Source organism: Vulpes lagopus, chromosome 8 (assembly GCF_018345385.1).
Source record: "Vulpes lagopus strain Blue_001 chromosome 8, ASM1834538v1, whole genome shotgun sequence".
Taxonomy (NCBI): domain Eukaryota; kingdom Metazoa; phylum Chordata; class Mammalia; order Carnivora; family Canidae; genus Vulpes; species Vulpes lagopus.
In genome coordinates, this window is record NC_054831.1 from 22,535,260 (window position 1) to 22,562,909 (window position 27,650).

The window sequence follows — 27,650 nt, forward strand, 5'->3', positions numbered from 1 at the left end:
GGCTCACTACACCCTGAGAATTTTTTTCTTTTTAGACAACTTCTTTTTATGACTTACAGCGAGGTGAAACTGAAGTACTGCAGTGCCATCCCACATTAGAACTAGTCCCAACAATTTAGCAAATAAAAGAATCTTAAGACATTAAAGTCTATATTAAACTCTAGAAATAATTTACATTCCTCCAAAGTTTTTTTATATTTGTGAACGCATGCATTTTCACATGGTTGGAATCATTGGCCATGTGGTTCCCCCACCTACTTTTTTTTTTTTTTTTAAGTAGTGTCCAGCACAGCAGGCAGCCCAAGGTGGGATGTTAACTCAGAATCTCAGCTGATCAAGACCTGAGCTGAGATCAAGAGTTAGGTGCTTAACCAACTGAACCACCCAGGCACCCAGCCATGTACTTTCTTGTGTTCTATGTTTTTCACTTAACATTATTTGATAGAAATCATCCTACATAATGATACAATTCATATTATTTAAATAACTACATATTATTTTTGTGCCTTTCACGTATGATTCATTTGTTATTTTCTAATTTTTCACTATGAATACTTTTGTATAAGCCACTTTTTTTTTCCTACTTCTTTTGAACTATTTCCTTGAGGTATATATGCTCAGTAGAGAAAGTCCTGGATTTCAGTTTCCTAGTTCCTGTTACATTTTTCCCCTCATATTCTCTAGACAGATTGAGCCCATCTGTGATTCTACCAGAAATAAAAATTAAGTGCAGATTTCTTCATAATCTTGACGTCATTTAGTCTTACAATTAAAAAAGTATTTTCCCTAGTTTAAAAAAGCTTTCCTTAGTCTCCCAAGTTCCTTTAGTTCCCAGTTAGGTCACTGCTAAGGGAAGGGGGCTTCGGGGACTTTTGAAGCATCTGGTTTAATTGTGATGTTTTACTGAGATAAGGGAGATATGCAGCAGACCCCAGCTCGCTGGGGTGGCGCTGGGTGCAGGGCCTTCCTCTGGGCTGCGGCCGCCGGCCCCGGGGCTCCCTGGAACTGCGCCCACCAGGGGTCAGTGTCCGCTCAGCTTCGGGCTCTGGCTTCCCACAATGCACCGGGCTCCCTAGTCCCCGCGCTGGGAGGTGACCGAGCTGCGGCCGCGGCGGCAGGAGCCCAGAGGGCCTGCGGGGCGCGGGGCCGCCGGCCGGGGGGCGGGGCCTCAGCCGGGGCGGGGCCTCAGCCGGGGGCGGAGCTTCCAGGGGAGGGGCGGGGCCAGAAGCCCGGAGCGCAGCTGTCGCGGGCCGCTGAGCCCCTCCCGCGGGCGCCGCCGGGGCTTCGCTCTCACCCTTCCCCACCTCGGACCTTCCCCACCTGTGCACCTGGCGCTGTAGCAAGGTAGGGGGGCTCCTCAGCACCATCTCTTTTTTTTTTTTTGGAGTGGGGGAGGTGTGGAGTCTCTTCTTGCTCAAACTGGAGAAGACTTAAACTGCCAACATTTAGGCATGGAGCAGCCAGGTTGGCTCGCGGGGATGTGCTTTACAACTCTTTTGTCTGCGTCCCTTTCTGGGCTCGCTCCAGGCTGCTGGGCTTTGGGGAGCCTGATTCGGGGGTCCGTGCCTGGGCAATTTTAGCTCCTGGTTCATCCGTTCTGCCTTGTGTGCGGATGCAGACTCGGGGTGGGGTCTGGATGTGGGAGACCTCGTGTGGGTGTGGGCTGGGTTTCTTCGGATCTGTGCGTGTGCGAGAACTCGGGAGAATGTAGACGGGGTCCGGGTCTGGTTCCCAGTGTGGATGGGGATCCTGAGTCCCCGCGGTTTCAGGGACTTGTGAGCGGCGTCTGTCCGGTGCGCCGCCCTGTCGGGAGGTGGCTAACCTGTGATCTTAAGGCGGTAGGTGTCAAGTTCTAAACTGTTCCCCAGGACTTCTCAGGACACAGCTTCCCAGCAGTCCCACTGCCACAGCCCGCTCACAGCACGGCTGACCCTAGTATGGAGATCCTACAATTTGACCTTTCCAAAAAACGAAGTTTGGCAGATTGAATGCCCTGGAATAGGGGGGGCACCTGCGAAAGCTTGAGCTTGTTGGTGTCTGTCCTTCTCAGCCTGTTTCTGGGTCACACTGCAAGGCTCCATTCATTCAGCCTCACCTCCTGGTAATAATGTTCACCCTGGTAATAATGCCAACCCTGGATAATTCCAACCTGAAAACTCCAGGCTGCGGTTCTAAAATGAAGTCCTTTTGCCCACATCTAGAGGCTCAGAAAAGCCCTTTCATCCTCTGATGTCTATCCCCAATGTAAAATATATTTTTAAAGATATATCTATATCTATATCTATATCTATATATCTTTAAAACCCCCACCCTGTTATACCCATTCCAATAATTGTTAATTGATTGATTTTAATTGTGAAATCCAAGCAGTTTCTTTTTTCTTTTTAAAGATTTATTATTTATTTATTTATTTATTTGAGTGAGAGAGAGAGAGAGAGAGAGAGAGAAAGCATGCAGAGGGAGAGGGAGAAGCAGACCCTGAGCAGGGACCCCAGGATCATGACCTGAGCCAAAGGCAGACTGAGCCACCCAGGTGCCCGTGAGCAGTTTTATTTATTGTTTAATAATAAAGATTATAATGAGGAAAATTAAACAGTATATTCTTCAGGTGAACATGATCCAAATTAGCTCATCATAAAAGGCAGAAGGTAGGAAATCAGACAAACTTGATTCTACAACATTTCTGCCTCTGAGAACATTGGATGATTAAATTTTCTTTATTGTTCCTTCCAAATGTAAAATGCTATGAATGAACATATTTCTCTTTTGCCGGACACACTTATTGATTGGAGATAACAATCAAAAATAAGAAAAGTCTTTCAAACTATTATCACCTTTTTAAAAAATATTTATTTATTTATTTATTTATTTATTTATTTATTTATTTAAGAGAGGCAGGGTTGCAGGGCAGAGGGAGAGGGAGAGAGAGAATCTCAAGCAGACTCTGTACTGAGCATAAAGTTGCTTGGGATCTTGATCTTAACTACCCTAAGATCAGGACCTGGGACCCGGGGATCACAACCTGAGCTGAAGACAGATGCTCAACCACTGAGCCACCAGGTGCCCAAAAGATACATATCTTTAAAAAACTAAAAACAAGGAGAAAATTTGTCTTAATATACATCAGTGCTTCCCATCATGAGGTCCTCAGTTAGGGGCACTAAACCCAAAAGATAAAACCAAAATCTAGTTAAGTCATTAATTGTCACCAACACACATAAGAACTAGAGGGCACTAAAAAAAAAAAAAAAAAAAAAAAAAAAGAACTAGAGGGCACTGTTTGAAGCTTAAAAGGAGCAGTTTAAGCGGGTGTTAAAGATAACTTTGCACAGTAGATTATAAGCATCAGTAAGCCCATAGCCTCAAGAGAGTCATATGGAAAGATACTGATACCCATGTAAAGAAACTTAAATACCAATTCATGGGCTCACTAAAAATAAGCAGATCAAATGTTTCCTACATCAACTGTAAATATATGCATTTTAAGTTACCATAAACAGTCCATTGGTTTTACAATCTTCCAATGTCCTTATTATTTTCAAAAACAGCATAGCTGGAACAGTTCTTACTTCTGAAGGAGATAAATTTAAAAATTGACCTCTAGCCACAGGCTGGAGTTTACAGCAGTTAGCACAAACAAGTGACTCATAATTTACTCCTTCCTTGAGCAAACATTTATCAAGCACCTACTAAATGCAAGATTGGACTCACTGCTTTAGTTCACTCCTAGTGAAAAATAGGTATAGCCCCCTTGTTGGGGGCTGTGTACTTCAGGAGCATACAATTACGGGCAGGATATTTCTCACCCATTAAAGAAGCAAAAGCATCTTTCAGAAGAACTGTGAAAACCAGAGGACCTCAACTTAAAAACACATTTTATTTTGGAAAGAGAAAGGGATAGAGACAGTATCTTTGAATATATCTCCTTTGGCTTCTATCCCTTGTGGTGCTAATTAACAGCAACAACAAAACCTCCTCTTCATTAAATAGCATGTTGTTAGAATTATTCTAGTAACAGAGTCATGTAATATGAGACTATTAGAAACAGTTATTCTGATCAACTCAAGAGTTAATCATATGTGAACTATTCCAACTTTATAATAATAAAAATACCACCTAATTTATTCATATTCACATATTTATTCAATAAACATCCTAACGGTGTGCTAACACTGGAAATGCAAATAATCTAACCCCTGACTTTAAGAAGTTGATTTAGTTGGGAAATCAATCTACAGATAATTACAAGAAAGTGTGTTCTTGGTATAGTGATACCTGCTTCTGCTGCTGTGGGCTCCTACTCTGGTCTCATGGGGTCAGGAAGGCCTTCTGGAAAAGTCAATGCCTGAAATTCATATTAAAGGATGACTTTTAGGCAGGAATGGAAAAAGAGGTTCTCCAGGTAGAGGGGACAAGTATGAACAAAATCACGGGGATGAAGTGCAAGATAAGAGGCCCGGAAAGACTAGGAATAAGAAAGACTGAAGAGAGAGGTAGGTGTCAAATTAGAGAAGGCCTGGTAATGGTGAGGGGAGCCACTGAAATCTTTAGTAGGGGAACAACAGGATCATATGTGCTTTAGAGAGTCATTCTGAGGCCTGAGTGAAAGCTAGACCGAAGAGGCCAGGAGGCAGGTGGCTGTAGAAGTGATTAGAAAACGATGAGGGCTTAGCATCTATAGAATGGCTTTCTCATATATTATTTCATTTGGGTTTTAGAACCCTTGGCAATCAGTAGGGTAAGATTAATATCTTCATTTTGTAAGTGCTTACCTCAGTGCTTTGAGTACATCATCCTCGACCCTTATAAAAACTCTGAAAATTAAGTATCATTAGGTCACTTTACAGAAGTTGATACTGAGACAGGGTCAGAAGCAGTTCCAGGTCGAATGTCTAGTGTGGGATTCATTCTGAATAGCAAGTGGGTTCTCCTCCTCTTAAGAATGAGACAAGACAACCCTTCCACGCAAATCTATACCCTTGAAACCCCTCTTGGAGTCAGCATGACAATGAGCCTGCAATGCCCGACTTCCTAAGTGGTTCTGTCTCTGCATTTAAAAGTCCCATTGAACAAAACAGTGTGGCAGTTCCTCAAAATAGTAAACAGAATTACCATGTGATCCAGCAATTCCAATTCTCTGTGTATACCCAAAAGAAGTGAAAGCAGAGTCTCAAAAAAATGTTTGGATGCCTGTGTTTATAGCAGCATTAGTCACAATAGTCAAAAGGTAGAACAAGTCAGTGGACAAATGGCTAAACAAAATGTGTTACTCAGCCTTAAGAAGGAAGGAAATTCTGACATGGATGAGACTTGAGGACATCATGCTAAGTGAAATAAGCCAGTCACAAAAGAACAAATACTGTATGATTCCACATATGGTAGAGACAGAAAGTAGGCTGGTGGTTACAGGCCAGGGGAGGAGGAGAATAGAATGTTTAATGGGTAGAGTTTTGGTTTGGGAAGATGAAAAGAGTTCTGTGGATGAGTGGTGTGAAGTGGCCCAACAATGTGAACGTGCTTAATGATGCTGAACTATACACTTAAAAATGGCTAAAGTGATCAATTTTATTTTACCACATACACACAAAAGTCCTACTGAGCATCATGTTATGGTCAGATGACCACATTCCAGAAACTTAATAAATTTGTGATAAGACTAGGAAGTACAAGTCAAAAATCAAAGCGGACATGTTGAAAAACCCAGCCCAAGAAAAGAATGCTGGCTGGATTCCCAGAAGACAGATCACAGAAATGTAAAGTTAGAAGGTTCCGGAGGCACCCACCATTTAGTTCAACCTCCACTTTTACATATGAGCACAGTGAGGCCCAGCATCATCAAGTGACTTGCCCAAGGTGACAGAGCAAGTTCAGGCAAAGGGAGAATTCAAAGCAAAAACCTGGCCTCTGCCAGACATTCATGCCTGGGACTGATGGGGAACCTCTTTGAGCTGACAAAGGTGTGCTCTGGCCTCCTTTTTAAGCAGAGAGAGAAAAACCAAGCTTTCTATCTTGATCAGTCTTGCTGCAGTCAATTGATAGGATTACAATTACTGAAGAAAGTCAGGTGCTTAGAATTGATGTTCAGTTGCAGGCTTTGTCAAGGTAGCAAGGTGGGAAAGTATGATGAGTTAGAGTTCATTCATTCATTCATTCAATCATTCATTATCAAATGCTTGAGGGCCTGCATTGTGTCAAATATCTTCTCCAGTTTCCAGTTTTTTCATCAAGTAACAAGTGTCTGGCAGCTTTATTCTAGATGCTGTCCTGACAGTCGCCCTTGGATGTAAACTCTATTATTAACCTTCATTGACTTACAGAAAGGTCAGTAGGGGAACAGATATAATTGGAGGGGAAGTGAGATGAGGGGAAGCAGGAGGGTGGCAGATGCCAAAGAGAGTGATGATTCTGGTGAGGAAATCACACAGGGCTAAAGGATTCTCAGGGACGTGTTTCTAGGGGCTGCAGATGCAGCAGAATGGGAGTCCTGCTCGTGTAATTGGCACAGACAAGTGTGGGAACTGCCTAAAGTTCTTAATGCCTGCATAGAGGATCAGTGATATCTACAGTGGGAACTCCAGAAGATAAACACAAAGAGTGACACATGGAAACAAGCAGAGATAGAGAGAGAGAGATGCAGAAGACCACGCGAGGTGGAAAAGCCCTTCATGGGGCTTTATATTCATGGTATTACACCCCAATCGTGTGACCTGTAAGGATAAAGCCCGGTTGGCTCTTCACAACTGTGTGCACAAAGGTAAATAGAGACTTTTTTCTTTGAAATACAATATTTGAAAAGAAAATCCAATATTTGGACCTGCCAGCTTTCAGAAGACCTTAGGTATAGGATATGAGGTAAAACAGGGCTTAAACAATAAGGCACTAGGGTAGTTTAGTAAAACAAGGGCAAGATTTGAAACCACTTAAGAAGGAAGGGCATGTTAGGAAAGTCACAGTCCCTCACATAGAGGAGACACACAGTATATTCTATGTAGATTTGAAACTGTAAAAGATAAAGGTGGTCATAGCAGTGAAGCAGAAATAGATTCTACTAGGTACCTGGGATGAGATGCTTTAGCATGGGTTTGGCTTTATGCTTCTTGGAAGCCATAAAAGGAAACAGGTTGGGTTATATCATATTCTTATTCTGGCAAGATAAAATATACAGATTCAACTATAGAGAAGACTTTTTTTTCTGTAACTAAATTCAAGGAAGGATTTATCACATGGGCTCCCTTGAATATAATTTTGAAGCTGTAGACAATATCTCCAATACCATTTTATGGTCAACTCTGAAAACGTCACCCAGATGAATGGTTTTTATTGCAACAACACTCTTAGCTTTGCGTAGACACTATCTGGAGTTGTCACTGAAAGTGTATTTTTCTGTCAGAATGCTACTGCAGTAGGATCCCAGGAGAGTCACTTTCAGGAAGTTACCAAAGGATGAGTCACCAGAAGAACCTGGGGAAATGGGCCGAATCGGACACCTGAGCGGGAAAAGGCTTAACTGTCCATTGAGCTTAGTCATCTTTACTGTCATAGAGAAGACTATCCCTTGGCAGGAAATAAGAGCTAAGTGGTCCAACAGGCATTTAAGCTTTGAAGCAAGAATAGAATAAGCCTGTGCTACTCTTGACACAAAATGGCAGGCTCCAGGGATGATAATTCCTGCTGCTCTTGGGTAGACCAGCAATTAACAAGCAGCTGGTGAATTTACTCTACGTAAACTAAACAGGAAGTGATATAGTAGAAAGACCATGCATGGACTTTGAAGTCAGATAAATCAGGTTCAAATCCTAGCTCTGCTACTTACTTTCACAAATTACTTAATTTTTCTGATCCTCCATTGGATTTTAGTATCATCCTTTTATGGGTCATTTTAGTGATCAGAGATAAGATGTATAAACAAAAATAATAATAGCAGTTAACAATTATTGATGCTTACCTCAGATTCAGCATTATGTTAAGTGCTTTACCTGTATTATTTTGTTTATTCTTCAAAGCAGTTCTCTGTGGTACATATTACCTGGCACCTAGGTGCTCAACACATGGTCAGTATTAGTATTATTAGTATCAGTTATAATAATAGACAAATTAGATAACAGTGAAAGAGACCATCTTTGCCTTGGGAATTAGTTCCTGGAAAAGGGGTTGGCAAACTCATCCACAGGCCAAATCATGCCCATATCTGTTTTTGTATAGCCAGTGAGCTAAGAATGGTTTTTATGTGTTTCAATGGTTGAAAAAAACCAGAAAAATAATATTTCATAACATGAAAATGATATAAAATACAAATTTCAGGGTCTGTAAATAAAGTTTTATTGGAACACAGCCATGTCCTTTTGTTTACATATTGTCTGTGGCTGCCTTCATGATACAACAGCAGCATTGAGTAGTTGTGACGGAAATATGTATGGCTGACAACGTCTAAAATATTTACTAAGTTGCCTTTTACAGAAAGTGTTTGCTGATCCCAGATCTAAAACAAGACCTCCAGGTGCCAAGGCAGTTGCAGATTAAAAACAGTCCATTTCAGTGTAAGCAAGGCTGCCCAGGAGTGAATAGGAAGAGATGGGATCTAGAAGGAATGAAACTCCAGTTGGCCTTGTGTTTGGGCTACTGGACAAAAGGTGCAATGGGCTGTTTCGGTGCCAACTTGGATGGGTTGAGGAGAGAAAGCCTGGGATAGACCATCGATCTATGAGCTTTATGAGCAAAGCTGGTCTGGGGCTGGAATCTGGGACCTGTGAGCTGTTCATTTTTATGCCTTTGTATGTTTGCTTTGTGTTTTTGTGTTTGTTTGCTTTTCTCTGTGTTCAACAAAACTTCTCTTTTAAAAATTCTAATCTTATCCAGTTTAAGGGAAGGGGAAAAAATACTGTTTCACACTAGGACTAGGATAAAGTCCAAGCTCTTAATGTCTCAACTACTCTTAAGCTCTGTAGTGTCTGGTCTGGTTCCTTCTCACTTGTTGAACTCATTTTCTGTCCTCTTCCTAAGCTCAGTGCTCCATTCATGCTGTGCAATTTACAGCCCCCAGAAGTAAGCCTATTCCACATGCCATGCTTTCTAATACTATGCTGTTCTGTTTTCCATTCTCCCTCATCTTCCCTTCCTTTTTTAAAATAACTTTTTAATTTTTATTTTTAAAAGATTTTATTTATTTATTCATGAGAGACACACACACACACAGAGGCAGAGACATAGGCAGAGGGAGAAGCAGGCTCCATGCAGGGAGCCCGTGTGGGACTTGATCCCGGAACCACAGGATCATGCCCTGGGCTGAAAGCAGGTGCTAAACTGCTGAGCCACCCAGGGATCCCCTCACCTTCCCTTCCTTAGGAAATCCTCATCCTTCAAGACTCTGCTAAAATATCACCTCCTTCATGAGGCCTTCCTGACTCTTTCTGCTCACGCTGAAGAAATGATCATTCTCACATTTTTGCCTTCTACCTCCTATCACAGCACCAGTCCCTCGGTATTTACTTAGGCTACAAATTCTTCAAAGTTAGAAAAGATGTAATCACTTACTTCTGGGACATTAACCTCAGTGTGTGAAGGCTGAGAAGGAGAATCAGAGTACTCTAAAGGAGGAATGAACTTTCTAGCTCAAGAAACTGGAAAGATAGGTAAGAAATGAGGCAGAAAAATGAAAGTCCAGGCAAGGAGGCCAGGATGGCAAAGTTCCTGCCTGGTTTCTGTTTTTGTTTGTTTTTCCTTTGTGAAGAATATTGAATAATTCTGTTTAGGAGATACCTGCAACCCTAAAAGACAAAATACACTATTCAGAGTATTGGTATCATAGCTTCCTGCAGATAGTTATCACAAGATCACATTGTAATTCAGAGAAGACACTTCAGGAAGGGTTGAGATAATATGGTCCCCACAGCATATGATAATGATAAAATGTGGCATATGGACAGAACTTGGATAGATAGCTAAGTGGCTGGGAGAGGCCATCTTTCAATGCAGATGTCTCATGTGAGTTTTTATCACTCTCATCTGAAACTTAAGAGTTGACACTGCAAGGCAAACTTATCAGTAGCCTTTTGGTGTTTGGCATTTGGTCAACCCAAGGGTTGTGACTGCTCTTAAGAGAACTGTTGCTGGTAACTTGGATCTCTTCACTGGGCTGCCCCTAAGATCTCAAAACCTTTATTTTGCAAGCACAGTTTGAGTTTTGATTTGTTTTGTAAACCCAGATTCCTTCTCCTATTCCAGCCTGCTGAATCTTATTGGCCACTTTGCACTCTTGTCACACCATTTTGTGATAACTTCCTGTGGTTTCTCTTCATCGTGTTGGCAGTTTATGATGCAGAAAGGCGGAGGGTCATATCAGCAAACTTAACAGTTCCTCTTTTAGATTTAGTAATGAAGAGTATTCCAGTACTAGCATTTAAAAAAATTTATAAAAGAGATTGTTTTATAAAGGTCTCTTATGTAAATCAGATGTCTCAGCAAACTTTCTTTTAGATTCCATTCTTTCTTTGACTACCAGATTTAGGTAAAACCACGGAATGGTCTCTCTCATCAAGTGAGCCCTTGTAGCTCTATGTCAGCTCTTTTTTATTTTCCTAGTCTCTCTCCTTTTCTCCATAGCAAGTTTGCAAACACCTTTCATTCTCCTTAAACCTCCTACCACCAAAGTTTCTGCAAAGGACCATGCCTGCTACTTCATGGAGAAAATAGAGGCTGTCCAGTAGAAACACCTCAGGTTCCTGCTGCCACACGAACTAGTCTGGTTAATTCTGCATGCATCCTCTGCTCTTTCTATACAGTCCCAACTCAAGAGATATCCATCCCTTGGGTTAGGACCAACTTTTAAATCTGTGCCTGGGCTGGTGCTCTGAACCTTCTCCCCTCATCCCTCAGGGACCTTTCTCAAGGATTGCTGAGTCCTTCTCATTAGCCTGTATATATGTCCCCATCTCATCCATCTGAAAACTTCCCCCTCTTCACACCTCAACTTCTTTTTATTTATTTTATTTTTTTAAGATTTTATTAATTTATTCACTGGGGCTACCCTTCTTTTTATTTTTTAAAAAGATTTTATTTATTTATTTATTTGACAGAGAGAGAGATTGAGAGCACATGTAGGTGGAGCAGCAGGCAGAGGGAGAGAGAGAAGCAGGCCCCTCACCAAGCAGAGAGCTAGACTTGGGGCTGGATCCCAGGATCCTGGGATTGTGACCTGAGCTGAAGGTAGAAGCTTAACCAACTGAGCCACCAGGTGCCCCTCACAACTCAGCATCTTAAATTTAGAATCGTTTCTATTCTACTTCCTTATCTCAGCATCTAGTTCCCTTTAGTTCTTGTATCCTTGTCACTCCACTGAAACTGTCCTCACAAAGGCCACAAACTACTGTCTTGTTGCTAACCTCAATGCATTTGTCTTATCTCTCAACAGCATTTGACTTTCACACGCTTCTTTTTGAAGAACTCTCTTCTCGGCGCTGTACTTTCCAGGTTCCTTTTTCTTCTTGCTTTCTTCTTGGGCTCTTCTTCCTGTGTCACCTCTTCAATGGTAGTTATACCCTGGGCTCTGTACTCCCACTGTCTCCACTCTTCCCAAGTTTTTTTGATTCCAAGCAAGTAGGACCCCAACTCAAACTTAACAATCTACCAACCAAACCACCACTACCACCACCACCAAAAACCACAGTCAAGGAAAATACATTGATTCATGTGCCTGTAAAGTCCAGTGGTAGAGCTGGGGTAGCTGGTCCAGAAATATAAAATAAGGACATAAGGAGTAGCCTCATTCTTCCTGCCTCTTAGCGTTGTTTTTGTCTGGGTTGGCTCCATTCTCAGGCAAGTGATGGCACAGTGCCTGCCAGCAACTCCCAGTTTATATCCAATCCTCTTAGCAAACAATGGAAAAATTTCTACCCAATTTCTTAATCTGGAATTCTAGGAATCATTTTTTGACTCCTCTTCCCCCACTGCTTAATCACCAAGTGATTCCAACTTCTAAATCTCTCTCCCTCCCTGCTGCTGGTATTTCAGTTCAGGTCATTACCACTTTTTGTCTAAAGATTCCTGCAACAGCCTCCCAGGGATTTTCTTGATTTTTTCTTCATATCACAGCCAAGGTCATCTTTTTTTAAAAAAGAATTTATTTATTTGTTTGTTTGTTTGTTTATGTACAGAGGATGAGTGAGGGGGAGAGGAAGAGAGAGAGAGAGAGAGAGAGATTGAAAGAGAGAGAATCTTAAACAGGCTCCATGCTGAGTGCAGAACTGGATGCGAGGCTTAATCTCACAACTAAGATCGTGACCTGAGCCAAAATCAAGAGTTGGACACCTAACCAACTGAGCCACCCAGGCAACCCAACCAGACTAATCTTTTAGAAATGTTAATCTGATCCTATCACTTGCCTATCATCAAAGACCCCTGCTTTGGTAGGAAGTTAAAGGCAAAGCTGCCTGTTAGATTCTGTAAGCACTTGGGTGGTATGGCTCCTGCTTACTTCACTTTTCACTTCCTCCCTTATTCCAGGCAGTTCAGCCACAGATGCCAGATTAGCCACCTGTCTCCAGCTCTGCACCTTTTCACATAGTGCTTCTTCCTCCTGGACCATGTCCCTCTTGAGCCCCTCCTCATGACCCCTGCTTACTTTCAGGTCACATTAGGTATAACTGTACTGAGAAAAGCTTTCCATTCTGTAGTATGTACATATTTCTTCCTGTTAGAACATTCTATTTTCCCATCTTAGCAATTATAATACTCTATTGTAATTGTAAAATCATCCGTATCCCTCAGCAGACCATAAAGTCCCTGAAGGCAGATATTTCCCTTGTTTTGGGAAGTATCCCCAGCATCAGAATAAGACACCCAATAAATATTTGTTTGAATTGTGAAACAAAATGGGGTATTGTTGTACTAGGAGATTTTCCAGTTTTCTTCTAGATTTTAGAATCTAGATTGATTCTGTAAACTACTGGAAAATCTAGAATGCAATGTCTACTGCCTTTTAAAAAATGTGCTTATTGGTCCTCCTTAAAAGAATAGTAGAGTTTCAGAACTGAAGAGAGTCCTAGTCATCACCTGGCACTATTTCACTTCATTTGGTATAGCTCAAAGGGACTAGAACTTGTACAAGCCCCAGACCTAATTGGACTAGAATGCAGAGCTCATAACTTTCAGTCCAGAGTGGTTTCTTCTTCCATGGTATCATGATATCAGCACTTTTAACAGACTAGTGTAGTATGATTTTTATATTAATTCAGAGAACTCTTACTGCTTCTAGCCTCACATGTTTTACATTTTTAAATGTACTTACTGATCCTGTACATCTCCATAGATTCCAACAACTGTTTTCATCTCAGGATGAAAACTACTCCCTGGTCTGTAGAGGCCCAAGTGTCTTCTGGAGTCCTGTTCTCCCAGGTAGGGTTGATCATGGGTGCCATTGGCTTTCAAATGCACTGTCCACAAAAAACTAGAAGTTACACACTGGATTCAGTTGCTTCACTGCTTTTGCCTCAGAAGGGTAATTACTGAGTAGATGCCATCTGGATTTGATCTGTGGAACACTCGTGTAAAGGAAGTAACAGACTTCTGTTTAACTTGTGTGAACTCTGTTCTCCATTGCCTCTCTGAGGCTTACTGACTGATGTCCATTACAAAATAGGAGCTTGAAAAGAGAATTGCTTCTATGAAAACCTAGTTGAGGTATGGAAAAGACTGGATAAAAATAACTTACTAAGAATAATTATAATAAAAAAAAAGAGTAATTATAATAGAATTGGATATGGGTAAGGGGTGCCTGGGTTGCTTAGTTGGCAGTGTCTGCCTTCATCTCAGGTCATGATTTCAGAGTCTGGGGATGGAGCCCCACATTGGGCTCCCTGTCAGCGGGGAGTCTGCCTCTCCCTTTCCCTCTTCCCCTTCCGCACTTTCCCCCTTCCTCCATGCCACATGTGCACACTCTCTCTCTCTTGCAAAGAAATATGTAGAATCTTTTAAAAATGAGATATGGGTGATAAAACAAATATTAGGATTGTTAATTAAATATTATTTAATTTAAGATTTTAATTATTAACAAATTTTTTTAAACTTTAAGGAAACCAAAAATGGAGCCACTTAACCAAAGCATTATGATATTCCAGCTAATGGTCCTATTCCAAAGAAAGCTCCTTGATGGTTCATTCAGAGATTGTGCATAAATATTCTTCAAGCATTAATTTAAAATGAAATGTGCAACATATCTTTTGATTATGATGCCCTGCTTCTCAAGGGCTAGAACTAGCCCAACATATTTCATTTCTTCTAAATCTTATTGTGGGGCCTCATGCAACGTTCTGCATATGCCACTGATGATGGAATTTTATTTCCCTGTTAGTGGGGTCAGCTACTCTCTTTGTTTCTTTCTTTTTTTGACTGGCCATGCACTTTTATTATTCCTATTTGAGAAGTGACAGTATTTCCAATTAGTCTTTCTTACTCTGGGTCAACATTATTGTGTTGTTTTCATCTTTACTCCCTTCTTTGTAACTTGCAGACACTGTTGTTTCCAAAAAAGGAGAGAGAGAAATGGAATATATAAGATGTTCAATCAACCAGTCTCTATCAGGAGCTTGGCATGTATTTGTAGCTCTTGATACTAAAACAGAAACTAAAAATGAAGTGAAAGACAAGTTAAAATATATTTAAAACACATGTTCGTGCTTAAACAAAAAAATTCCAAATGCAACCCTTTGACCCAGCAAGTCTACTTCTGGAAATCTATCCTATGGAAATAATTAAACTCATGCAAAAAGATTTAGCTTTAACATGTTCAGCTCATCCTTGTTTATAATGGAGGAGAATTAGAAACAACTTGAATTTTGAGCCATGAGGACTTAACATATAAATACAAGGGGATTCCTCAGCTAAAAATAATATATTTACTTACATATAAAGATAGTTACATTTTATTAATTAGAAAAATGTAAGCTATAAAATGTATACAGTTTCATCCCATTTTTGTAGAAGAAAAATATGCAAAAATGACTAGAAGTTTATACAAACATTATATGGTGGTAGTGAAATTAATTTTTATCTGTTTTAAATTTTTCCACAATAGACTTCTATAAAGTTATTTTATATGACCTTTTTCTTGAGAAGTAACTGATTATAAATAAATACGGAAATATTTGAGGTCTTACGAAAAGGAAAGGGTTACTTTCTTGCCTTGATATTGTTTTTTTCTAGATGCAGTGGATTCAAAATCAAAAACTAGGTTAGTTGGAGTCTTGTGAAGAGAGAGCAGTGACTTGGGTTCTATTTCTAGTTTACTTATTAATTCTCCTTATAACCTTGGGACATTTATTTTCCAGCTTTTTGTCCAGTAACTCTGTAAAATGTGGAGAACTTCCTCATTACTACCCCAGCAGAGATATTGGAAGTATCATTGGCCTCCAGTCCTGGACTGGAACATGGTCAATCTTTGCCAATAAGCCATAGATACACATAATAAACACTAAATTAAGAATAAACAATTTATTGTAAAATTCATAAGAATTCACCTGGCTACCCAAGGTAACTTATGCTAACTACTCTGAACATTGACTAAATTGTCAAACTAATTCTGAGCCATTATTGATTAATGAATTCAACAAACATCTGAAAATTTACAACCTGGATTCAAATCCCGGCTCTTGGGGAAGCAATTAATTTCCCTGGGCCTCAGCTTCCTCACGTATAAAATGAACAGTATTGTTGTTATAGAGATTATAGGACATACAAGATGTGTAATGCCTAGCACATCATAAGCTCTCAATAAATGTAACTATTCAGTGCCTAATATGTGTCAAATACTGAGATTCATATTCATTCATTCAACAAACATTTATTGTTTAGTATGGGCCAGAGTTATAGGTCCTTGGGTCACATCAGTGAACAAAAGAGACAAAACAAACTTTCTTGTTATCATGGAGTTTACATTCTAGCAAATGCAAAGATTTAATACATGGTAGTCCAACCCATGGTTATTGGGTAATAAGAATTTATATTATTGCTATTAATTATTAATAAGTTATTTGCCAGCCACTGTATAAGAGATTTTCGTATATAATCTTATTTTCTCATTAACCGTGTGAGGGAGGAATTATTGTTATTTGATGGTGTGGAAATTGAGCATGAGAGATGTAATATAAATTAAGTCAGGAAATAAGCAGAGGAGTTGGTATTGGAACACACTTAACTACCACAACTCCCTACCTTCTCTTGGTGAGTCATTCATTGGTGGTTGTTATTTTTGCTTATGGTTCTTTCTTCACAGTCTTGGCAACACTTTTTGATCTGCAGTAAGGAACTCCAAGGGAACGAAATTTGAGTTTTCCTTATTTTGTATTAAAATACTTAATTATCTCTGCAGGAAATGCTTGGAGAGGGAATAAGTGACTCTCCTCCATGTGTAGAATAAGGGTCACAATTAGAGGGAGAATTGGAAATACAGCCTTGAGAGAGGTGCATGGATGGGGTCTGGGGGAGACTCTCAGGGGAATTCCCTTGATGCTGATCATCCTACCAGGAAGGAAACAAAAAGTTGATGTCTCTGGTTTGTATCTCATGGTGTTGCATCATCTACATTTCCTGGCTCCTTCAGCTTTAAATCTCTCTTGTCCTCTGCAATTGCCCAACTATCTGGAATGTTTATGTCCGCAAAGTCATGCTGGATAACTACTGCTAGAATTTCAAAAATTATTATTATGAAATATTTCAAGGACCTAGTGAAGTATAAAGAACATAATGTACTCACAACTGTTTGGTCAAGTCTTAATATTTTGCCTTTTTTTCCAGTTCCCTTTTTTAAATAAAAAATATGAGTGTAGCTGACACCTCCTGTGTACCTCTCCCCAGTTTCCCTCTCATCTCTTCCTCCCTTGCAGAGGTCCACTGTTCTGAATTATCATTTTAGTGCATGCTTTTGTCCTGTCACTTGCTACATATAAATGCAAATGTGTGGATAAATACACATGATGCTCTGGAGCACATTTTAAAAAAAAGATTTTATTTATTTATTTGAGAGAGAGTGGGAGTACAAGCAGGGGGAATGGCAGAGGGAGAGGGAGAAGCAGAGGCAGACTCCCCGCTGAGCAGGGAGCCTGATGCAGGGCTCCATCCCAGGACCCTGAGATCATGACCTGAGCCAAAGGCAAATGCTTAACCCACTGAGACACCCAGGTGCCCCTGAGGCACATTATGTAGCCATGTCCTTGTCTGCATGGGTGGGAGTTTCTCTAGCAAGAGAAACTGTTTGTCTAGTGCTGCAATGCTCGGTCATACTGAATGCACACTAATGGTCAAATTTCTCTCCACGATGGTTGCGCCATTTGATGGTATGTGTGACAGCTTCTGCTTTTGCTCTGACTTTTAAAATGTTTTTTTTTTTTTTTTTGCCAATCTGATGCATGTGAAATGATCTCTCATAATGGTTTGTATTTTCCGTATAATGAGGCTAAACATTTTTTCATGTGGTTATTGGTCATACGTGTCTCCTCTTGAATTATTTGTTCATATTCTTTGCTTTTTTGTCTGTCATGTTGTTCGTTTTTATATTGGTTGAAGTAGTTCACTGTATATTCTGGTTACTGATCTTTTACAAGTCATACACTGTGCAGAGATCTCCAAATCTCTTGCTTGTCTTTTGCTTTGTTTATGGGGTATTTTGATATACAGACAAGTTTAATTTGAAGACAGTCAAGATTTTATAATCTTTATTATTTGTAGTTTCAAGTATTATTTAAAATTTTTTCTCTCCCACTCCAAAATCATATGTGTATTTTTCTTCCTAAAATTTTTTTCAAGTTTTGATTTTCACATTAATCATGTAATCCATGTAGAGTTTATTCTGTGATTGGTATCCACTAGGGATCCATTTTTCTTTTTCTTCCATACAGAAAATCAATTGGTCCAGCACCTTTATTATAAAGTCTATTCTTTCTCCACTAATCTGTTATGTTTGTCTGAAACCTAGTTTCCATACAGTAGAGTTTGTTTGGGAGCTTCTTCGGTTGATTGATCTAGTTGCCTATTCCTGCACTAATAGAACACTCTATAAATACAGTAAGTTTTTGTACATCTTGATATCTCACAGGGAGAGGGGGCCTGGTTGTTTTTACTTTGTTCAAAATTATTTTTTTGTTATTCTTAGTTCTTTATTCTTCCACTGAGTCTTAGGATCAGCTTCTGTTGTACCAGAGTGGAACACGTGTTACAATCAGTGAACCTATTCTGATGCCTCATTATCTTTCAAAGTTTATAGTTTTATATCAGGGTCATGAGTTTTGATAAATGTATAATGACATATATCCACCATCATAGTAGCATCTAGAATAAATTCACTGCCCTGAAATCTTCTTTATCTCACCTATTTATCTCTTTCACTTCTACCCCTCCCTTTGCCCATTTTAAAAATTAATTAATTAATCGATTAATTAATCTTGATTTTATTTATTTATTCATGAGAGACACAGAGAGAGGCAGAGACACAGGCAGAGGAAGAAGCCGGCTCCTTGCAGGGAGCCCGATGTGGGACTCGATCCTGGGACTCCAGGATCACGCCCTGAGATGAAGGCAGAAGCTGAACTGCTGAGCCACCCAAGCATCCCCTTGTAATAAGCTTTAAAATCAAGTGGCATGAATTTTCCAAATTTATTCTTCTTTTTCAAGGTTATTTTGGCTATTCTAGGTTTCTTGAAATTCTGTATGAATTTTTAGCATGGGTTTTCCATTTCAAGAAAAAGGTCCTTGGGATTTTGATAGAGACTACATTGAATTTAAATATTGCTTTGGGTAGTATTATCATCTTAACAACATTAAATCTTCTAATCTATGAACATGGAGTGTTTTTCTATTTATTTAGAACGTTCTTTCAAGAATGTTTTACATTTTTTTTCACAGATTACTTATGTTGGTTGTTTGCTGGTAATTGCTAGGAAAAAATAGCAAATCTCTATAATACAACAGAAGAGGTTTTTTCCTGAGATGTTAAGTCTTATAAATGTTACCTAACATGATAGAAAGCAATGCGGTATTACTTTTAGTACCAGAATTGATTTCCCTAGTAATGATGATTTTTTAGGATTCTTGAATTAGGAAAAAGAGATAGAAACTTCTCTGGTTTACAAATTCTCAGGAGATTTTGTTGACCTCATTATCCTTAGTAGGTCACAAGAGATTCGTTTCCTCTCTGTTGAATTTGACTAAAACAACAACAAAAAAATTTAAGGAGGATTTTCTTGTTAAATCCATGTTCAATAATGCAAAACCTTCCTTAATTCCATTATCTATCATCATATTCCTGCTGTAATCTATATCATATCATAATGTAGGACAAAATATTCCAGGTGTTTGATCTGAAGCTCTATCTTCTGTCTCATATCCCAAGTTAGTTGTAATCCTTAACATTTACACTTATTGGCACATGCCACAAACCTCTCCTACCCCATCCTTAAGTTCATAATATGCTGTGAAAATTACTTAAGTTACCCAAATTTTACTGGAATATTCAGGGAATTAGCATTCTCAAGCTTTTCAGTCTCCTTAAATACAGAGTCTGGCTATATCCAGTCCCAAGAAAGAGTGACTCCTTTTCCCTTCAGATAACTTTTTCATCAAACCAGTGCTTAACCAGGAGAACCAAGAGCTACTATTTAGTCAGACCTTTTAGGCTTAGAGGAAAAAAATGGCAGATTTTTGTTTGTGAGCCCCAGGAACATGGGAGAAGGGGAGCTGATTTAGTTTCTGGCCCTCTGCATTCCCCCTTGCATTTGCTTATTGACCTTCATAAGGTCAGCACAAGTCTTCTAATGTCAGAAGCAAATATTAAATATTTCCTTAATATTCTGGGCAATTTAAAATCCATTATCTGTTTTAATCTTTACAATAAATCTACAAGACAAATATTATTATGCCAATATTATAAGAGAATCAACCTCAGATGAATTGAATAACTGGTGATGGTCATGCAGAGAGTCAGAGACAGGTCTGGGATCAAACCAGAGCTATCTGGTTTCAAAACCCATGCTCTTGTCATTTTCCTAGTCTTGGCTTCATTAATCTTAAACTTTGGGACTAAAAATCATTTATTCAGGGATGCCTGGGTGGCCCAGTGGTTAAGTGCCTGTCTTCAGCCCAGGGCGTGATCCTGGAGACCCGGGATCAAGTCCCACGTCGGGCTCCCGGCATGGAGCCTGCTTCTCCCACTGCCTGTGTCTCTGCCTTTCTCTCTCTCTCTCTCTCTCTGTGTGTCTCTCATGAATAAATAAATAAAATCTTTAAAAAAATAATTTATTCCTCATGAGTATTTTGTCAAACAAGAGCCTAGGCATCCTATTTCTCTTTTTGGTATTTATAGAATGATTCAACCTGGTTATATTGTCCTGAACTAGGACAGTCATAGATTAAGGGAAAGGGACTAAAGGGAGGGTTGCTATTGACATAGAAACAATAGGAGTTAGATGTGATCCAGTGGGTGGGAAGGAGCAGGTGGTGTCAAGATGAGTCAGAATACAGGCTCATTGAGAACCATTCTTCCTTTTTATATAATCTATTCATTTCAGAAAAGCACCTGCCATTAAAAATGCTTTTCTCTGAGGCATCCTAGACCCTTATTATTTATAATTTACCATCTGTGAGCAATCAGAAGTCCATGACACATAGCAGTTTGGATTGGGCTAAGGTGGAATGATCTTAAATTGTATGTGCTGTGAGGCTGGTGTATGGGAGGGAGGTTCTTTGTTTCTGAGAATGCCCAGGCAAAAGTCCAGCCTTCTTATCTCACTGCAGCTTTGCTGCATAAAAAATAAAAAAGGACTCACATAAAGGTTGAAATGTCATTTACATTTTTGAGTTTTAGAATATTTTATACTGGAGTGTAGTAGCCCTCTGTTTTTTTTTTCTGTTGTTGTTATTGTTGTTTATTTATTTTGGTCTGTCTAGCATCCTCTGAGTACTGAGATCAGGTATTTTTCGCTCCAATCATGTGATTCTAGAAGGAACTGCCATGATCTTACAGCTCATTGGTCCAGGGTGGATATCTGACCATTGCTGGTCAATCAAAGATTCTTTTTGGGATATTTGAACTTGAAACCAGAAAAATTTGAGCAACTCCTTGCCAGTGGTGATACTTGACCAAACTTTCAGTGGCCATATTTTTATTATGTGGAGCAGGCAATGAAAATGGCTTGCATGGAGAAGCATAAGTGAGAGATGGACAGAGTCTTGGTGGTGTGTATGTCCCTGAGTCCTGTTCTTGTAGTTGCCTACTGAACCTCTGTCTTTTAAATTTTTTTGTCTAGCCATTCCTTGAATTCTATCCTCCAAATACACCACCTTTTCTGTCATTTGAGTGCCTATCATTTATAATCAAAAGACTAATAACGGGGAAAGTTTTATGTGATAGTATAGTTCTCACATCTGGAATTCAGGAAGTCTTTATTTATTTTTTTTTTCAGGAAGTCTTTAGATCCTTTGCAAACATCAAGGTCCATTCTATATTTTTTCAAGTATTGAGGGGCTCAATTTTCCATCTAATTCTATTTTTTACTAAGATTTTAAATTTATTTATTTGAGAGAGGGGGGAGAGAGAGAAAGAGAGAGAGAGAGAGAGGGAGCTCCTCTGGGAGGAGCAGAGGGAGAAGAAGAAGCAGACTCTCTGCTAAGCCGGAAACCCAATGCTGGGCTCGATTCCAGGACCTGAGATCATGACCTGAGCTGAAGGCAGATGTGTAACTGACTGAGCCACTCAGGCACCCCATACTGACTTTCCTTTAAATAAAACTTGTTTTTTATTTTATTTTATTTTTTAAAGGTTTTATTTATTTATTTGAGAGTGAGTGAGAGCCAGAGAGATCACAGAGGTGGGGACAGAGGGAGAAGCAGACTCGCTGCTGAACAGAGAGCCTGATGTAGGGCTTGATCCCAGGACCCTGAGATCATGACCTGAACCAAAGGCAGATGCTTAACCTACTGAGCCACCCAGGCACCCCTAAAACTTGTTTGTTAAATGGTGAAAAACATTGTTAGCCTCAGCTCTGCCCAAACCTACTTAGATAATTTGAATATTAGCTCACTAAAGGAGCTGGGAGAGAAACTGGCCAACTTTCAAAATGTATTTGTTAAAGTTCTGAGATGAATAGGACCATCATCATCATTTGGGTTCAAAGTGCTAGATACCGAGTTTCAGACCCAGTGAGAGGAAGACAGAGGAGGCCCTGACTGTGGCCTGGAGAGTTAGGACAAATGCAGGCATCCATTAAATGACTGCCCTTTCCTGCCCTGGAACCATGGACAGTTCCACACTGCCCAGCCTAACTAGGCAAGTCACACCAACTTACAGTCAGGTGACATCTTCAGCATTATAGGAAAATTTTAAAAAATATAATATTCTTATTTTTACTATTTCCAGCTGTAAATTTCTTTTTAAAATTTTATTATTTATTATTTTTTTAAAAGTGGGCTCTATGCCCAACGTGGGGCTTGAACTTACAACCCCAAGATTAAGAGTCACATGCTTTACTGACTGAATCAGCCCCTACAGCTGTGAAATTCTTATGCTGCCCATCTGACCTGCCTTTCTTTATCTTTCAAAGTTCCTGAACTATATAAGAATAGTGGTTTGGTTTTTAATATATACATCTTTCACATGGTGTGCAATAGTGTTTGTTTTCTAAGGGTAGTCTATACTCATTTAAAAATAAAATTGGAAAGCACATCAAAGCATAAAAACCAGAAAAAAAATCTCCCATGATTACACAACCCAAAGCCAGCGGCTTTCACATTTGGGCAGATTTCTCTGGTATCTTTGGGGAGTATTTTCTAAGCTTGACTTGGCAGCCAGCCAGGCATCTGTCCCCGACTCTTTGACCTCCTGCACTTTACTCTTCCCTTAATAGAAATTTACTTAATCGACTCTGCCCTCCCCCCTTCTGCCCTCCCACAGTAAAAATTAAAGCCAGCTGCTTGAGGATTCTGGTAACTGGTGAGGATGGCTGGGCATGAACATCTTGGCAACAAGGCAGGCAGGGAGGGCTGGGATCCAGGCTCCGGTGAAGGAGAGGCACCAGGAGGGGAAGAATTTCAGCTGGGCAGTGGCTCAGAAGCCTTCAGACATGATGGCACAGCAGAAACAGCCCAATAGTGCACTGCAAAAACTATGTGCTCTCGGTCTCTTTCATTTTCCCTACCGCCCACAGACCTGGCCAAAGCTGAAGTCCATGCCCGAAACAGGGCAAGGAGGAGTCTCACGAAAACCAGCTTCATCCTCATTCTCCTGGGCTTCCTTGGAGAGTGTTTTTAAATTATTCTCTTCTTAATTGTTTTGAATGGAAAAACCTACCACATGTAGGTTCCAAAGATATCTATGCATTTTATGCAGTAAAAGTCTCCCTCTTTCCCTTCCCCATCACCCTCTTTTCACCCTCTCGCAACTCACTGCTGGTCTCGGCTTTTAGTTTTTGTGTGTATTCATCTAGAGTTCACTATGAATATTAAAGTAAATACAAATATATTCTACATTCTTGTTTTTCCCACATAAACAAAAGGGTGCATCATATACACATTTTCTGCCACTTGCTGAGTCCCCCCCCCCCCTTTAATAGGTTTTGGAGACTTTAAAAAATATCTGTTCATTGAAAGCTTCCTTGTACATGTTTATACCTTCAGAATATTCCATTGTATATATATATAGCATGATTTATTTAACTAGTCCTCTCTATTCAAGGGTATTTGAGTCCTTTCCAATCTTTTGTTATTTTGAATAATGCTGCAGTGAGTAACTTTGTATATATGTTATTTCTTAATATGTTGGAAAGGATACATTCCCAGAAGTTAACTTACTAGGTCAAAGGAGAAACTTATTTGTAATTTTGATCTATGTGCCCAAATTCCTTCCACAGGGGATTGCACTAATTTATACTTCCACTGGGAAAGTATGAGAGTAGTTGTTTCTCTTATATGTTGCTTTGAATTGTTCTTCAGTTATTTTTTTTTAAATTTTTATTTATTTATGATAGTCACAGAGAGAGAGAGAGAGGCAGAGACACAGGCAGAGGGAGAAGCAGGCTCCATGAACCGGGAGCCTGACGTGGGATTCGAACCCGGGTCTCCAGGATCGCGCCCTGGGCCAAAGGCAGGCGCCAAACCACTGCGCCACCCAGGGATCCCTTCTTCAGTTATTTTAACTTGGATGTTGTCCTCCTGGTTAGATGGCAAGTTTATTGAGAGCAAGTGCCAAGCATTCGCCACTTTTGAATCATCTGCATTTATAAAATAATATCATATGGCACCGTAGGAGCACAATAAATTTATTTGGAGTGTGATTTGGAAAAAGAATCCAGTTAGATCTTCACGATAAAAGATTTGTGTACTTGGTGAGAGTTCAACTGAACTGACTTCTACCCCCAAAGTAATTATGAGGCCTTGTTTCATGGAGTTCTAGAATGAATCCTGAGATGAGGTGGCGTGACCCAGGCTTACAGTGGGACCGCGTGTATGCTGGCTTCTATCCTGGAACCCAGGGTCATTTCACCAGGTTTAATCTGGTGGAACTTCAGCATCCACAAGTCTAATTGCCTGCTTGTCCTGTCATCTTTTTTCTTTCACATGTGCTGGTGCCTGCCCCACAGTAAGCAGGAGAACAAAGAGCTGCTTTTAAACTTTTTATGTCTACTGCATATGTAAACATTACATCATTGTAATCTAGCTTTCCTGTATTCTAGTAGCAAAAATATACTGATTGTTCCTTTGTTCTCTCAGTTTCTACTATGTTGGCTTTACCCAAATGTATGATACCGTGTTGGCGTCCGGGGGTCTTCAGACAATAGCAGAACAAGCTGTCCTTTACACATCAGAAATTTTGTATCATGCCTTTTTTCCCCTGAATTTGCAGTTCCATTCTACTTCCCAGATAGATTTTTCTCATGTGTATTTTTTAAGCTTGAAAATCTTTCAGTGGTCACCCTATTGTACTGCAATAAATAAATATATATATAAATTGATATTAATATTTTTATTTCTTGACCGTAGCTCCTATGACCATGGAATAATCTCTTCTGATGGAGTTGTCATTATAATTATTAGTAATATAGTTGGTCAAAACAGCAATACATATTTCAAATTAGTAAGCAATTACTAAATATAAAATTCTATTTTCGTGGAAATACATCCTTTCATGAGAGAGACGGCCTTTTTACCACAACGAGGTTACATATCTGGTTTAATTATTACTCACTGCTCGAGTGGGTCAGAGTTCAGTATCAAATGTGTTTCTGAGTGGAAACACAGAGGAATCTTGTTCAGATGAAAAGAAGAATGGAAAAAAGTGTTATAGCACTCTCAGTTAATTCTTTGAGCTCATTTGAGCCAAAAAATCCTATATTGACCTATTGTCAAAAATCATTCTGAATGCTCTGTAAGCTTGCGACTCTATTAGGCCTTTTCTTCAGTTTTGTTGAACACAGAGCATCAGAAACCCCCTGACTTGTAGAAGTATGGGCTATTCACTCCTTACAGCTGCTTGTTCCCTTAGCATCAACACTGATATTCCTAATCCTCTTTCTTTTTTTTTTATAATAAGAAAAGATTTTATCCATTTATTTGACAGAGAGAGAGAGAGAGATTGAGACTGAGAGAGCACGAGTAGGGGGAGTGATAGGTAGAGGCAAAGGGAGAAGCAGGCTTCCCAGGAGCCTGATGTGGGGCTCAACGTGGGCTCGATCCCAGTACCCTGGGATCATGACCTGAACCAGAGGCAGATGCTTAACCAACTGACCCACCCAAGTGCCCCCCCACCCCATCCTCTTTCTGTTTGGTGCCCAGGGAAGTGAGCCATGGAAAGATTAGCACGGGTGAGAGGTGTTCTTGTCTTTCATCCTTTATAAATTGGATAAAGGACTGCTGGAGAAAGGAAGAATCTGCTTGGGCAGCACAGGCAAGAGCTCAGGCAGGGAATTTGTTGGATTTATGTCGAGGATCTGGTAACTGATTCCTTAAGCTGTTGGTGTCTCTTACCCTGTAGAAAGTGTTTGCACACCCCCACTTGAAGACCAGTACTTGTTGAAACCCCTCATTTCTTCCACTTTACAAGGTCTCCTTTAAACCTTCCCTCAGTGGAACAGGTTTCAGGTAGAGGTTGTGGTTATCTCTTTTTTTTTCTGCTTCATAGCAGGGCTGAGGAAACTGCTGGTCCAAGCTGGTCACAGGACTGCAGACGCTTGATCTCTAGATTCCATCTAAGCTTAAAAATGCAGACTCCAGAATTTGGCTGCTCCAGCAGATAGGAGTTACAAAGAGGCCCTTGGGAAAAGAAGAAGAAAATAAATGAGAAAATATTGCTGTCTTCTTATCCTTTCAAAATACAAGTGGGGCCTGACCCGGTGTTAGCTCCGTCTTCTATCTTAGCACTGTCAACAAAGCAAATGTGCCTACTTGTCCATTTAAGTGGATTCTCAAAGCCGATACACAGTGGAAAGTAAAATTACATTTTATAGCATCTCTATACTTATTTAAGCCATGGCTATTTTCAGAAGGGTGAGTTTGATGTTTAAAATCATGATAGATACATACCTAAAACTAATGTAATGTTATATGTCAATTATATCTCAATAAAAATAATAAAATAAAAATTATGATAGATGTTCTGTTGAGTGAGGGAAAAACTCCTCACCATGAAGCTAAAAAACAGTTTGGTGAAATTTAGTAGAAATATAGTTGCTGGGAGAGGTGGGGAAGGAAGAAAAAGTCAATCCCATAACTCTGTTATGAATTTATGAATATGGACTTTTTAAAAGGATGTTTATAAAAGAGGCAGAAGCACAATAAGTAAGCTGATGAGGCTTTAATACTAAAATATGAATATTGGGATGCCTGGGTGGCTTAATGGCTTGGTGCATGTCTTCGGCCCAGGGCAGGATCCTGGGGTCTCAGGATTGAGTCCCACATCGGCCTCCCTGCAGGGAGCCTGCTTCTCCCTCTGCCTATGTCTCTCTCTGTCTTTCTCTCTCTCTCTCTCTGTGTCTTTCATGAATAAATAAATAAAATAAAATAAAATATAAATGTTTATTTTGTAGAAGGAGCTATTCACTTCAGATATTCAACATCTTCTCTATCTGTGACAGTGACCACTGATAAAAATGCACTTGACAAACACTTGATTACAGAATGAGCAGAGAGAAATGAAATGGTATTTGGCTGAGTGTCAATCTGTTTGGGCTTCTATTAAGAGAACACGATAGACTGGGTGGCTTATGGACAACAAGCACTTATTTCTCACATTTCTGGAGGCCGGGGAGGCCAAAGTCAAGGCAATGGCAGATTCACTGTCTGGTGAGAGTCTGCTTCCTCACTGATGCTGTAACCTCACAGCAGCAGGGCATAGGGATCTTTCTCAGCTCTTTTTATAAGGGCACTAGTCACACTCATGGAGGATTACACCCTGTCAAAGGTCTCACCTCCTGGGATCCCTGGGTGGCGCAGCAGTTTAGCGCCTGCCTTTGGCCCAGGGTGCGATCCTGGAGACCCGGGATCGAATCCCACGTCAGGCTCCCAGTGCATGGAGCCTGCTTCTCCCTCTGCCTATGTCTCTGCCTCTCTCTCTCTCTGTGACTGTCATAAATCAATAAAAATAAAAAATAAAAAAATAATTAAAAAAAAAGGTCTCACCT

At 40.0% G+C, this 27,650-nt stretch overlaps 1 protein-coding gene across 1 annotated transcript in view; it reads left to right on the forward strand.

Moving 5' to 3' along the window:
* Window positions 1-1,303: 1,303 nt before the first annotated feature.
* The window catches only part of EXTL3 (exostosin like glycosyltransferase 3), a 140,435-nt gene continuing 114,088 nt past the window's right edge, over window positions 1,304-27,650 (forward strand). Inside the window, exon 1 of the mRNA XM_041765343.1 lies at window positions 1,304-1,344. The gene's annotated coding sequence lies outside the window, so the exon portion shown is untranslated. The remainder of the gene's footprint in view (window positions 1,345-27,650) is intronic.